Source organism: Delphinapterus leucas, chromosome 15, assembly GCF_059928025.1.
Source record: "Delphinapterus leucas isolate spDelLeu-1000000601 "Yukka" chromosome 15, BTC_Dleu_Yukka2, whole genome shotgun sequence".
Classification (NCBI taxonomy): Eukaryota; Metazoa; Chordata; class Mammalia; order Artiodactyla; family Monodontidae; genus Delphinapterus; species Delphinapterus leucas.
Genome location: NC_143143.1, coordinates 5,946,988 through 5,961,793, shown reverse-complemented (window position 1 = coordinate 5,961,793; position 14,806 = coordinate 5,946,988). Strand labels below are relative to the sequence as shown.

Here is a 14,806-nt window from a genome sequence, read left to right as displayed (position 1 = left end):
TAAAATGTTAGAATTCCTGTTGTGTCTACAGATGAAATCGAATCCATTTAGATACTTAAACTAAGTGAAATGGTGTTTCCATATTTCTAGATTAAAGGGAAAAAATCCTCTTATTGTCTTAAAACAAGGCTTAAATAATGTACAATCAGTGCGTCTGGTGATGGCCCTACTCTGTAATTCCAGCTGTGTTCACCTCCATTGCAGCTGAAAGGAATTCTAATTGGCTGAGGAATGTCGGCAGCATCATGTATCACGGAGAACGGACCTATTATGCTGGCTGCTGGGTGATGCATTTCAGATGTTTTAGGCTCCTGAGTCCAACTTGGAGGTTGCTTACAGGGAGTCTGGAAGAGAATGTTGTGAAGCTGTAGCGGGGGTGAGGGGGTTGTAGAAGGCAGCCTGCTTTCTTCTTTGTACATTGGGCATCTGCTCAATTCTCTAAAGGCCTTGGTGCTTTCTTGTGGCTTAACCACCGGATTGGGATTCAGAAGGTCTGATTTTATTTCTAACTCCCAAAAGTGCCACAGTGAAGAAAGGGGGTGGGTGGAGTTATAATCTATTTGTGACTCAGTCTTCCTATCTGTAATGGGAAGTACCTGCCTTTTTATATCAGGCGAGGACTTGATACGGATTAAATATTTTGATGAGTAGTTTTGAATTATTTCTAGAGTAGACAGTGTAAATCCAAAGTCATAGATTCCTGTTATTTCTTATTCCTAAATAATCACGTAAGTGCTAAAGCTAGTGATGTATTTGACACTGAAGAAAATCAATGGAATCTACTGATAAACATGGAAAAATAGTACTCAAGAATGAACTGTTAAATTCTCTATGCATTCATAAAGTTCCTTAGAGAAGTCACGAGCCAAAGCCAGCATCATTTTTTTTTTTTTTTTTTTTTTTTGCGGTACGCGGGCCTCTCACTGTTGTGGCCTCTCCCGTTGCGGAGCACTGGCTCTGGACGCGCAGGCTCAGCGGTCATGGCTCACGGGCCCAGCCGCTCCGCGGCATGTGGGATCTTCCCGGACCGGGGCACGAACCCGTGTTCCCTGCATCGGCAGGCGGACTCTCAACCACTGCGCCGCCAGGGAAGCCCGAGCATCATTTTTAATTGTGAAACCTTGGAAGCATTCCCATTAAAATCAGGAGCAACACGGATGTACACTGTTACAATTGTTATGAACCAGAGAAAGACATCAGAAAGCAAAATTCCTATTATTTGCAGGCAGTATGATTTTATATCTTTTAAAATCCAAAAGAAGCAGCTGAAAAACAGTTATAAACTATACAAAAACTTTAGTAGTTGGATAGAAAATTTCTCCATGGAAAAATAAAATGGATAAAAATCGATAGCCAAAGACAAACTAGGAAAAACAATTTGTAATCTATATATTATGAAAGTCAAGCTTGTTTAATATATAAAGAGCTTTCACAATCAATTAGAAAAAGGCCAATAACCTATTTGGCAAAGGATGCGGACAATTCACAGAAAAGAATGAAAATGGATTTCAAGCATGTGAAGACACTCAGCCCTATTCATTCCAAACAAAATACCAATTAAAACTAAGGGTGAGGGACTTCCCTGGTGGCTCAGTGGTTAAGAATCCACCTGCCAGTGCAGGGGACACAGGTTCGAGCCCTGGTCCGGGAATATCCCACATGCTCCGGAGCAACTAAGCCCGTGCACCACGACTACTGAGTCTATGCTCTAGAGCCCGCGAGCCGCAACTACTGAGCCCGTGCACCACAACTACCAAAGCCCGCGCACCTAGAGTCCGTGCTCCAAAACAAGAGAAGCTACCGCAATGAGAAGCCCGTGCACTGCAACTAGAGAAAAACCCGTGCGCAGCAGCGAAGACCGAACACAGCCAAAACAAACAAACAAAAAACAAAAAAACTAAGGGTGAAACAGTTTGTCATCTAGCAGATTGGCAGAGACTAGAGTTTGAAAATATGTCATGATGACAAAGGTGTGGAAAAGCAGAAACTTTTACACTGTTGGTTGAGAATATAAATTGGTACAATGTAGTAAGAAGGGCAGTCTGATATCAGATAATAAATGTATACATCCTTTGATCTGACAATTCTACCCTTAGGAATTTTTCTTACAGATATATTCACACACTTATGTAAAGGCTTATGTGCAAAGTCATTGTAGCACTGTTTGAAATTGTAAAAGACTGAAAACAAATATGCATTAATAGAAAACTAGTTAAATCAATTATGGTATATCCCCAGGGAGGTGTAGCTGTTTAAAAGAATAAGATAGTGCTTTGTGTTCTGATATGGAATATTCTCCAAGGTATGTTATTGAGTGGGGGAAAAGCATGATTCAGAAGAGTGGAAATTGTACATACTATTTGAGTAATAAAACAAGATAAAGATAAAAGGGAAACTTATAGATCTATCTGCATAGATATCACTGGAAGGATTCTGTCGAAATATTGATTGTGATTTCCTCTGGGGAGGAAAACTGGGGTTGAGGGTCCAGATGAGAGAGAGAGACTTGGTTTTATTGTATTCCTTTTACTATTTCATCTCCCCTCCTGCCCCCTTTCTCCCCCCCACCCCTTGAGCATGTATTGCTTTTCAACAATTAAAAATGTTAAAAACAAACAAAAAAAGAATCTACAACTCTTAAGAAGAAAAGAGTTTCTTAGAGCAACTAGTATATTAATTGCTAATTGTAATTGTTTTCAAATGTAGGTGTTCTGAAAATGCAAATTGTGCCAAATGTATTGTAAAGGGCTAAAATAGCATCTAAGGGTATATATCCATGTTTATATACATTGCATTGCAGGTCTGAACAGACATTCTTCCAGAGAATATGTTCATTCTGATACTGAGAATACTCCCCCAAAACAAATGCCCTTGTTCTAGCATATTAAAAACTTATTCCAGCCTGAATGATTCTTTCCAGATTCAGGAATCTAATCCTACTTAGACCTACTTTTTATAGAGAGCCTTTTGAAAGACTGGGGTCTTGATTCTGAATAATAGTGCTGGTTTATATCATTTATTTGGAATGTCACTTGGGGTTATCTCTGACCTGTTTTTGTAAAATAACCTCCTCCCTAAAGTGGGATAAAAATGTTGACTTGCATAAGCCAGCAATAATAATTTGGTATATTTCCCAAGTATTTATAATCAATACGTTTATTTTGAACTTTTAAAAAGGCCTGTTTGTTAATTTTAGTGGTGCCTAAAAAAGAAATATTGATATCTGACTCTGTAGAAGTAGACAAAGTTATAGCCACATGTAATTTGTTGCCTTTTTATTCTCTTAGATCTTTGGGATCAAAATCTTAGTTTTACTGTATTGTATTTCTACATATATTACCTACAAATCATAGGTCTGATGATTGCTTGATGGGTGTTCGTACGTATGAGTATTAGTAATGCCTTATATTGTACGGTGTTTCATAGTTTCCAGAGAGTTCTCATAAACATTTCCTCACCTGAGGCAAGATACAAGCCAGCCTCAAAAAGTTTTTTTGGTTTGTTGTTTTTTTAAATGTGTTTTTCTTTCTAGGTTAAAAAAATAGCATGCAATTTGTTTTAGTCTTTAAAAACACATTTTACAGGAGACAGAGGATAGTTTCTCTCATCCTAAATGGATAATCATTTCACGGGCCGATACAAAAATTCTCAGAAGCACGCTTAATCCAACTATAATAAATTCGTATGCTTTACAATAATCAATACTCATGTGCAGAAGGCCTGCACGTACTCATGGGATGTTGATTTAACTCTTCTCAGTCTTTATTGAGGATAATCCACACTCACAAAATTAGGCAAGTTTTCTTTGGGGGTGCGGTAAGGTAGCATTTTTTTTCTCCACAGTTATTTGAGGTTGGAAACATGACATTCTTCTTCTCCCCCAAACATGCCTAGTAGACTAAGCTTAACGTGTCCAAAACAGTCTTCTTGATCCCCTCTCCCCAGAAACCTTTCTCTCTAACAGACATCCCCACTTCATTAAATCTACCCAGTTGCCCAAACAAAAAATGAGCGTCATTGTCATTCTTCATATCTAATTTATCCTCAAGTCCTCTCATTTCTGTTACCACAGTTTATCTGGAATGTGTCTCCTCTGGAATGTGTCTCCCCTTCATGTCCATTGCCCTCATCCTAGTTCCAGCTGCCACCATCATCAACTCTTGCTTGGACAGCTGCTGCTTGCCCTTTTTTATTCTAGTGTTACTTGTAACCAAAACCATCCGGCTGCAGTATTAGTTATTTCTCTATTTCAACGATGTTAAATAATTTATGATAAAAGTCCTTGCTTGGGGAAATCCTCAAGTGGAGACGGAAAGAGACTGGCTGACATTGCCCTTCCTCCCGGCCAGTGTGGCTCCTTCACTCCTGCTTCTATGTTCACTGCCTCCGGCTTCAGCTCTAGGCGCCTTGGTGAGGATGTCCAGTTGTCTTTGTCAGGGTTACATGGAGCTTCTCTTGGTCTGATGATTGAGGGATGGCCAGTGACAAGTTGAATTGTGTACTACGGTGGAGCTGGATCAGGAAACCCAGTTGAAGACTACGATTTGAAAGAGTGAAGAATGGGAAACATATAGTCTCTATGGTCCAGAGCACATGTTACGTTCTCCTGTACAAGAAAAGCACACTGGCTGCCTCTGGATAACTCACAATTTGATCACCCCCCGCAGTCATTCCCAAGATGCTCTGACCCTAGTCTGGCCCATCTTTGTGATGTCTTCAACCATTCGGCTGTTCAGACCAAAAACTTGGGTGTCTTCCTTGGTTTTCTTCTCTCTCGTCCTCTAGAAGTTGTCGGCTCTGCCTCATGTACCATCTCCTGCATCTTTCTACTACTCTCCATCTTCACTTTTACCGCCCTAGTCCCAGTCATCGTCACCTCTCGTTGGATGCTTGCAATAGTCTTCCAAGTGATCTCCCTGCTTCTGTATATTGAAATATCATATACATACAGAAAAAGGCAGTGTACGGTTTGTTGATATCTTCTAAGCTGAACACACTTGTGTAACTATCTTAGATCAGCGGTTCTCAACTGGGGAGTAATTTGGCCCACCAAGGGACTTTTGGCAATGTCTAGAGACATTTTTGCTCATTACTACTTTGTGGGTGTTACTAGCACGTAGTGGATAAAGGCCAGGAATACTGCCAAACATCCTACGATGTACCGAACAGACCCCCACAGCACAGAATTATCCAGTCCAAAATATCAGTAGTGCTGGAGAAACTCTGATCGAGATCAAGAAGTAGAATATTACCAGTATCTGGAATACCCACAAGCTACCTTCCCAGTTTCTACCCCCCACCCCCAAAGATAATCACTGCCCTGTTGTGACAGCCTGCTTTTGAACTTCATGTTAATGGCACCATACAGTAGGCATTCTTTTGTGACTGACCTCTTCAACATTACATTTGTGAAATTCACCCATATTGTTGTGTGGTTGTACATTATTCATCCTTTTTGCGGTAGAGTATTATGTCAAACTAAATATAATTGATCCCTTTACCAGTCGACGGGCAATTGGGTAATTTCTAGTTTTGGCTGTTATGAATAGTGCTGCTATAAACATCTGAGTGTGCGTCTTCTGGCGAGAATATATATGCATTTCTGTTAGGTGTATACTTAGGAACGGATTTGCTGGGTCATATGGAGTAGGCATATGTTCAACTTTAACAAAACTGCCAGACAGTTTTCCAAAGTGGTTGTACCAGTTTACATTCCCACGGGCAGTGTGAGAGTTCCAGTTGCTCCGTATTGTTGCCAATCTTGGTCTTTTCTTTTTTTTCTTTTAACCCTTTTGGTGAGTGCAGCATAGTATCACATTTTGACTCTGCTTCCGCTTTCACTTTTCTCCAGTCCATATCTTAAATGGAAGCCTAAGGCATCTTTCCTTTTTAACTTTCTTTTTAATTTCTTTTTTTTTAGGTAAGGTAGGGCTTTGGTGTAAGCATCGTAAGCTAAGGTTTTCTCCCCTCCCAAGAAACAATTCTCACACCCTTCTAGGCAGTACTATCCTGTTGAGAGTGAATGACCTACCCTAGTGTGTCAGAATCACCTGGGGGTTGTTAAATTTCAGATTGCTAGGGCCACCCTCAGCCACTAGCAAATATATGTTTATATTAAAAAATCTGGGTCTGTATTTGGATGTAATGTGAAAAAGGTAAATTTTTTAGTCAGAAACCTTAAAATCTTGTTCCTATGAATAATTTCTAATTTATACGTAGGTAATATTTGGTCTACATACCAGGTTTCCTTCCTGAGATCTCCTGTGTAGGTTCAGACTTGTTTTCTTTGCAAATAACTAGTACTGTATTAAAATAATATCAACAGAGAATTGTATAGACTAATATATTACAAACCTAAATTCAATATTTTTGTTCCAAAAAGAAATAGATGCACACTCTTCACACAATTGCCACGTGAGTTCTATTTAATCTTTCATTATCATAAACACATTTGTTCTCCCTAAAGCCCCAAATAAAATGACTTGCATTTTGTGAGTCAAATATTATGAGTTTTATCTTAGGATTTGTTTAAATGTGATTTAGTCAGGCTTTTAGCTTTCTTATTTATTTACTTACCTAAATTGAGGTATAATTGGCATATAACACTGTGTCAATTTCCGGCGTACAATATAATGATTTGATATTTGTAGACACTGTGAAATGATCACCATGCTAAGTCTAGTGAACATCCATCACCTTACACAGTTACAAAAAATTTTTTTTGATGAGAACTTTTAAGATCTCCTCTCTTAGCAACTTTCAAATTTGCAAAATATTTTAAACTTTTAATTGAAGTAACTGTAGATTCATAGGAAGTTGCAAAGAAATGTACAGGGAGGTCTGTGTACCCTTTACTATGCCTCCCCCATTTTTAACATCATGCATACCTATGGTATGATATCAAAACAAACTGACAGTCAGCATTAGTACAATCCCCAGGTCAGATTTCACCAACTGTATGTGCAGATTTGTATAACCAGCACCACAGTCGAGATGCAGACATGTGCTGTGTTGTCCTTGGTGCTCTCCCTTTAAAGGCACATCCACCCCTCCCTCATCCCTGGGACCCCTGGCAATCACTACTCTGTTCGCCATCTCAAACTCTTTTCAAAGCAGAAATTAGATCATGTCATTCCCTTCTTTAAAGTCCTCCAGTGGCTTCCTACTCAGAATAAAATCAAACTCCCTGTGTGATTCTGCCCCGGCTGCCTCTCTGGCCTCGTCTGTGTCATTTTCTCCCTTTGTTCTCGAGGCTGCAGACACCCAGCCGTAAAACACGGCAAGCTTGTTCCTGCTTTAGGGATTTTGCATGAATTATTCCTTTATTTTTCTCTTTTCTTCCTCTTCTTCTGCGTCTTCGTTGTTGTCTTCTTTCTTAATGAAATGCTCGAATGCTCTTCCCTTGATTGTTTTTTTTCCATGGTTGGTCCTTCTTGTCATTCAATTCCCAGTCCAAGTGTCACCTCCTCAGGAAGACCTTTCCTGACCACCCCATTGAAGTAGCTCCCTCACTGTCACACAGCAGCCTTACTTCCTAACCAGCAATCATCACTTCATGATATTTTTGTTGGGTGTTGGTGTAACAGCTAGCTGTCTAGTCGACCGGATTTTCTCTCTGCTCCTAGTATGTAAGTTCCATGAAGCCCGCGGCCTTGCTTACAGACGTCTTGTTTATGTCTGTGTTCCCACTGCATGTTGCTTGGTACACAGCAGTGTTCACAAACACTCGCTGGTTTGAATTAATGACCTTCTTGTAGATTGGGTTCCATGGCCACATCTGAGTTGGACACTGGAGGAGACCCCTCTTGGGGGCAGAGTTTGTGGGCTGCTTCTTTTTGGCCACAGAGTGAGATAGCGGCGGGGAACTGGGCAATCAGAGCCTGCTGTAAACTCAGCTTGGGAGGTCTGTGACCATATGACACCCCCAAACCTAGTCTGCTCCTGGACTTTGGGCAATTCCGGGGGTTTGAACCAAGGCCTGAAATGTTCCCAAGTCTAGAATCTGGCCCATCTTCATAACGTTTGGTCTCCTCGTTTTCTCCTTTGCTTTTCCCTCAGGGCTGTTGGAAATAAGTGGTTGGATGGAGGGACATCACGAATTTGTCTCTTGCCCATGGGATGTTTTGCAGTAACATCTCGAATGATGTTTCCCATTTTCAGGCTGAGAATACCTCACAAGGGTGTTTGGGGGATGCCTGGGGGTCAGGATTCTCTTGCCCACCCTACCCCACAGTCTTATCTCTTGCCAAGGCTACCACTTCCCTCCCTCTTTATCCTGTTTTCTCTCTTCAAATCTCTCGGTCCCCTTGGATTGCGATTTGAAGCAGAAAGGCCCTCTTTTGGCAAAGGCATATTTTCCTCCCTTTTCGTTTTGTCTCCTCAAAGATCCTTACTAAATGCTGTGAGTAGTCGGAACCTTGCATCTTTCCTATTGAGTGCCTTAATGTTCCTTGTAGTCTTGGTGGGCACAACAGGCCACAGGCCACAGCCTGATTGTTTCTTTTCTCAAAAATAGTTAAATGCTCAGGCTGGGTTCATGAGGTGTTCATTGAATTTTACCCTGTCTCCTTTCTTCAGCCAATTTCACATTTTTACTTCTGTCTTGTATTTACAATACCACACTTCCTGATACTGACTTTTTATTAGTTTTAAAAAACAGAATGCTTTCAGATGTAAGTAGCAGACAACCTAGCTTAAATTGTCTCAATAGAAAGAATTTCCTTCAGTAAATTAACAGCAAAGTGCAAAAGTAGTTCCAGTGGCATGGCAAGGACCTGGTTTTCCCATTTCTCAGTGCTGTGACCTCAGACCATTCTTGGCTGCCCCTTCCCCTTGTGTTCCAAAGGTAGGACGTGGCTACCAGCAGCTCCCATGGCTGTTTGCTTCTGGCTTTAACTAGCAGAGATGTTAAGAGAACACTTCTCCAGTAGCTCATACCTAGAGTAGAAGTTCTGGAGTTGAATCTTCTTGTCTGATTGGCCTAATTTGGGTCACGTGTCCATCTCTGAGCCAACCACTGGCTAGGATGATGGGAATTAGGGTCCATCTTGGAATCCAGTAATGGTGTTAGTCTCACCCAACATATAGGACTAGGACATTTGAGGGAACAGGAAAAGAAATGCTAGGAAGGCAGCCAACAAATAAGTAGACAATACCATTTAATGAACTTCTGAAAAAAAGCATGCCCTCTTTGTAGTAGTGTGAATTAAAAGATGTATTTTTGTAGAAGTGCCAAACGTTTTTGCCAGGTGTTAGGAATGGTAGCTTTATATGTGAACTTACCCCAACAAATTTCATTGTCGATTTGTATTATAGAATGTTTTCTGGTTTGTTGTATAGTGTTGTTTTATTTGGGACTATTTCAATACTGATTTAAATAAAATTTAGGTACAGAACATAGGAATACATTCTTATATCATTTCTCTAGAGATAATAGAATATTTTTAAGGAAGAAAAATACATGTTAATTATAAGTTGAATTCAGGATGTATAAAAAGAGAAAAATTGGTTTTTATGCAAGAGTATAATTTTTCTCAGAAAGGTGATTACCAACCCTTCCTTATAATAAAGGCTTTGAATTAATAATTAATATCTGTTCTTGATATCTGGAGCTCTGTATTTTTACTCCTATATTCCTTCGAACCCATGCTCCAAGGAATGGTTGGGTCTCTCAGACCCTCAAGCTCTTCCCTCTGTGGAGTCAGTGAGGCCGGGTGGTTAAGAGCTGGACTGGAGCCAACCTCATCTCTTAGTTTCCCCAGCTATAAAAATGGGGAAAATAATTGAAGCCACATCAGAGTATTGTGAGTATTAAATAAAATAATCCACATGCAGTGTCTGGTACACAGTCAGTGTTCAATACATGTTAGCTAATATTAACATTGTCGTATTTTGGTGACTCTAAGATGACTTTGATTGAAAGTCACACCATTGTTTTATATACCACTAAAAAAGAAACACCAGTATTTACACTACAATATGATTCATTTGAAGATTTCAGAGATGTTAAAATACGAAGAAATGTGTCTTAGAATCAATGATATATGGTATTATGGCTGCCTCTGACTTGAAAGTCCTGGAAATTGTTTGTATACCCACAAATTAATGCCATCTGTCTTCAGTTTAAACATAACACAGTGGGATCTAAAGTTTCCTTTCCTTTTTATTTTTGTCCTAAACATATATTGTATTTGGTCTCACATGTTGCAATATTGGCAATTTCATAATTACTAATTCATTACGTAGGTTGAATAGCGGATGCTACGAGACCCACCATAGGCTTTGCAAACTTGGGTTATTTGCTTTTCTTCAGTGATTTAGAAAGAAATTTGAGATACATTTTTGGAATTATTAATATTGGTAGAATAAACCTATTTGGAAGCTCAAGGCAGGTTAAATGATAGTGCACATTACCTTCTAGAAAAGCACAAGTTGTAGGCAGAAAGCCAACTTAGGAAAGCGCCTCTGGTACACCCAAACACATTCAGTTTAGAAAGAGTAATATTGCTGTTTGAAAGAAATGTGTGGTAGTTGATTTTCCATTAAAATATAAATGCGGACAGTATATTGTAGAACTTGAGAGACAGTCACAGACTATTTAAGCACCAACTTGGTGTAGTAAAAAGTAGCTATGTACTATGCTTAGCATAAATTTAGAAGTAAAACCCGTAAGGATATCACATAACTCGATAGAGTGCTATTTCTCTTGGAAATTCTCTGGTATTTAGAGTGTTGTGAATGGGGTAGTATAAGCCTATTTTTTTGTTTTTTTTTTTAAGGCCTGTTTTTGATATTAAAATTGAAATGAATGATAAAAGTCTTTTCGGAGACTCGACCTGTTTACTTATTGCATTATTTATGGCTTACTTCATCAGCTGAATGTCAGCAGGATTCTACTCTTGTTGATGACAACTGAGTGAGTGGAGCAGATTGCTGTTGGGTTACCTTGTCACAGCCCTAGAGGCAGTCCCCTGGCACATCTGGCACATGAAGTATTTAAATGTTATTTGAGGGTGTTGATCATGACTGGCAAAGACTGTATCTCAGTGCAGTCCATATTTTAATGCGTTCTGAAACAGCAGTGTTGTTCTCTTTCAGGGAACCCAGGAGACTTTGTTTGCTGTATTTTGTATAGAATTCAGCATAACAGTACCAAAAATAACACTTTTATTTTAGAAAAGGAGGTTTACTTTAGAAAATAAAGGGTACCTAAATTGAAATAACAGGAAAATTATTTCCAAAAGCAGACATTTGATCGGCTTCAGTACTTTTCTCATCACCTACATAGTAGTGATGTTTATATTTAGAATAGAGAGAAGCCAGTGCAAGATCTCTCAGCAAGGCTTTCCTAAAGGATGTGATTATGTCAGTGTTACTCCAGGTGTTTAATTTCAGGCAGTGTGAGTCAAGGATCTGGTGTTTCTTATGTTAGAATAGATTGGACTTGATTCAGAAAGAAAAAAATCCCCAAACAACCCATTAATTTGAAGTGTATAAATCACAGCCTAAAAATGATTTTAGAGTTTTAAAATAGATGACCCATGCATGTAATAGAAGAGGGTACCCATTAAAAATGCCTTTTCCTCCTCCCTGCCCCTTGCCAACCATCTTGCCTCCAGAGACGCAGCAATTATTACCATGGTATTATTAATGTCTCTAGTAGCATTCTTCCAGAGGTTTTCTGTTCCCTTTTCTCTATCTCTTCCTCTCTCTTTCTTGTTAACACAGGTGACAGCGTACTATATGCACTGTTGTGCACCTTGCTTCTTTCACGTCATCAGGGACTGCTCTACCTTTGGAGCTCCAGAGCTGCCTCTGTGGCAGAAACAGCGCTGCTCAATGACTGTCCTTGTGCCCTTCAACTTTTCCCAGTTGCCTGGAGGTTATGTGGCACCACGTGATTGATTCTGGCTAGTGAACCGTGAGAAGCAGTGATCTGTCTCACTCGGGGGCCGAGGCCATAAGCACCTCCAGCTCTACCATGGAGTACCCTGAACCGTGTGTGTATCATATGGGGGGGATGCTCCATCAGCCTGGGTCCCTGAATGATTATGTGGAGCAGAGGGTCCTCTTCTGCCCGGGCCTGAGCCCTAGAGCCAGGCTACGCTGGATAAAATAGTGATAGCAGGGGCTTCCCTGGTGCCGCAGTGGTTGAGAGACCGCCTGCCGATGCAGGGGACACGGGTTCGTGCCCCGGTCCGGGAAGATGGCACGTGCCGCGGAGCGGCTGGGCCCGTGAGCCATGGCCGCTGAGCCTGCGCGTCCGGAGCCTGTGCTCCGCAACGGGAGAGGCCGCAGCAGTGAGAGGCCCGCGTACCGCAAAAAAAAAAAAAAAATAATAATAAAAAAATAGTGATAGCAAGGAATAAACCTCTGTTTCTACATCATATCAGCCTCTCCTGATGGATGTAGCCTGGTTCTTAACAGCTCTGAAATGCATAACACTTGAAGGAACCCAGTTCAGGGTATCTGATAGTTTGTTAAAGAATAAAAGGGCTTCTAATTAAAGAATCATCTTTTTAAATAACCAAATACCAGAGAAAAACATTTTACCCCAGTGTATTACTACAAAATGCAGCATATCTATCTATCTCTGTAGTAGTTTTTTGAGGAATATATAACTATTGAAATATATGCAGAAGAAATATGCATTTGATTATTTTAATGAGGCTTGATTATTTAACATTGAAGCCCTTAATTTTCGCATTCGAGTTTGATGTTGATTTTCTAGTGAGATTACTTCTAAAGGAAGATAAGCCTCAAGCCATCTATACTAGCTTTACTCATTGTTAAGCATGATGCTTAAGGTTGAGAGAGGCATTGCAGAAATATAGTCATCTCTGCCAGGAACCTAACAGTACCTAGGGAAGTGAGACGTTCTCTAGAAACAGTTAAGCTCTGTAGGAAAAGTGCCAGATTGAACAGGAAGCTCCTTGTGGGCCAGAGAAGTGCAGCTGCTGGGGAGGCCCAATTTGAAGTGGCTCTGGAAAGATCTGGATGGGGAGAGGGACCATGCGGTAATAGCACATGCAGAAACAGGTGGAATGGAGCAAGAGAATGGCCTTTTTGAAGGTCAGACTGAAGTAAGAGATGCCGGACGGGTGGGCCTGGAGGGCTCAGGCTGCAGTGGCAGCCTGGATGCGGGTGGGGTCTGGGTAGCAGTGGTCAGATGTCAGAGAGGTTTGATCAGGAAGTGAGTTGATAAATTCTAATTTCTGAGGCCTGCTGTGTACAAGGGACTCTTGTGCACAGAGGGCAGCACGGGGTCCAGTGAATGGACTAGGTGGTGGCTGAGAGCCTAGGTGAGGGAGGCCTGGGTTCCAGTCCTAGCTTTGCCACTTTCTTGCTGTGGAAAGTGCTGGGAAGGGTGCGCAGGGTAAGTGCTTAGAGAAGATTAGTTGTGATGCCAACTGCCGCTGCAGCTTAGGAAGGAACTTGGTAACAGTGAGAGCTGTCTAGTGAGGGAATGGTTAGAGGGGCCTCATTCTTTGGAGGCCCCTTCACAAAGTAGTTAGTGCTGAGTTACAGTGTTTATGCAAATACTGGATGATAGTCTTTCTAGGGTGCTTGATGAAGGATCCTTCGCTGGGGCCAGGTTTAGACTACATGGTCTTCAGAGTTTCTTTTAACCAATGTTTATTGAATAACTACTATGTGCTAGGTTGTCTGGCAAGTAGCATAGTGGACGTTCCAAAGGGTTAGAGGCCAGAGGAAGGAAATACATACTGTTTATGCAGTCTCTGCATTGTTCCGAAGCTGACATCAGATTCCCTACTTAGCCCTAGAAAAACCTTCCCAGCCAGAGGAGATACGAAGGGGCTGTGAAGGGAGTGGAGCGTTGTAAGTTCTAAATGATGTTGGATTCCCTGGCGGTCCAGTGGTTAGGACTCGGCAGTGGGCGCTTTCACTGCCGGGGCTGGGGTTCAAACCCCGGTTCCCCCAAGCCTCACGGCGCGGCCAAACAAACAAAAATACACTAAATGAGGTTGGGCATCCTGATAAAAGGCTGTGGGCATTCAGGTGTTTGTGTGGTGGGTTTTTAAAAAAATTTGTTTGTTTTTTGGACACTGGGCCTCCTTCCATTTACAGTCAGGTACTGTTTAAAATCTTTTTGCAGGCAAAGGAGGTCAAACGTAAAGCACACAGGAGGGAATTGCACCTTGGTAGGGGGCAGACCCCGTGGAAGGTCCTGTCCTGTTTCCCTTCCCATAGCTCTGCCCTGGATCACATAGGCTGGGGCTGGGCAACCTTCACTGCCAGAGTTTGGAATCTGTCCCCAAATATTCTAGAATGCGTGTCTGCCAAGGGCTGGCTTTAAAGCGTCAGTGTTGGGATGTCATTCTTTGGAATGCCCCTTCTGTCCTGTGGCCTTTCTTATAGAAATGAGGTCAGGTATGCAAACTGCGTGCCGTGGAACTAGGGAGATCCCCGTGCGCAGAGTATGGCTTTTGGAGCACAGCTGACGTGGGTTTCAGTTCCACCTTTGCTGCTCAGGAGCTGGGTGACCCTAGGGAATAATAATCAAGCTATCTGTCCATTAGTGGCTTTTTACTACTTGCCAGGCGGACACTATGCTAAGCAGTTTTCATGAGGTCTGTTTCCTCCTCTCAGTAAACTTACCAGGGAGGTACGAGTCTTGTCCCCATTTTGGAGATGGTGGAGTGCAGAGAAGTCAGCCAAGCCAGTTCTACTACATACCAGTGGCCTTGGGCAAATCACACCTTTCATCTTCTAGCTGCAGACAGTACCCACCTCCTAAGGTTGTTGCCAAGAGGAAATGAAGTAACCAGGTGCCCAGTGTGTGGTA

The 14,806-nt window shown here is 41.4% G+C and overlaps 1 protein-coding gene and 1 pseudogene across 6 annotated transcripts in view; both read left to right on the top strand.

Annotated features, from left to right (window-relative positions):
- SMURF1 (SMAD specific E3 ubiquitin protein ligase 1) overlaps positions 1-14,806 on the top strand; it is a 102,102-nt gene that overhangs the window by 5,362 nt on the left and 81,934 nt on the right. The gene's annotated exons all lie outside the window — the stretch shown is intronic.
- LOC149747374 (KANTR integral membrane protein pseudogene) overlaps positions 1-14,806 on the top strand; it is a 71,873-nt pseudogene that overhangs the window by 5,356 nt on the left and 51,711 nt on the right. The gene's annotated exons all lie outside the window — the stretch shown is intronic.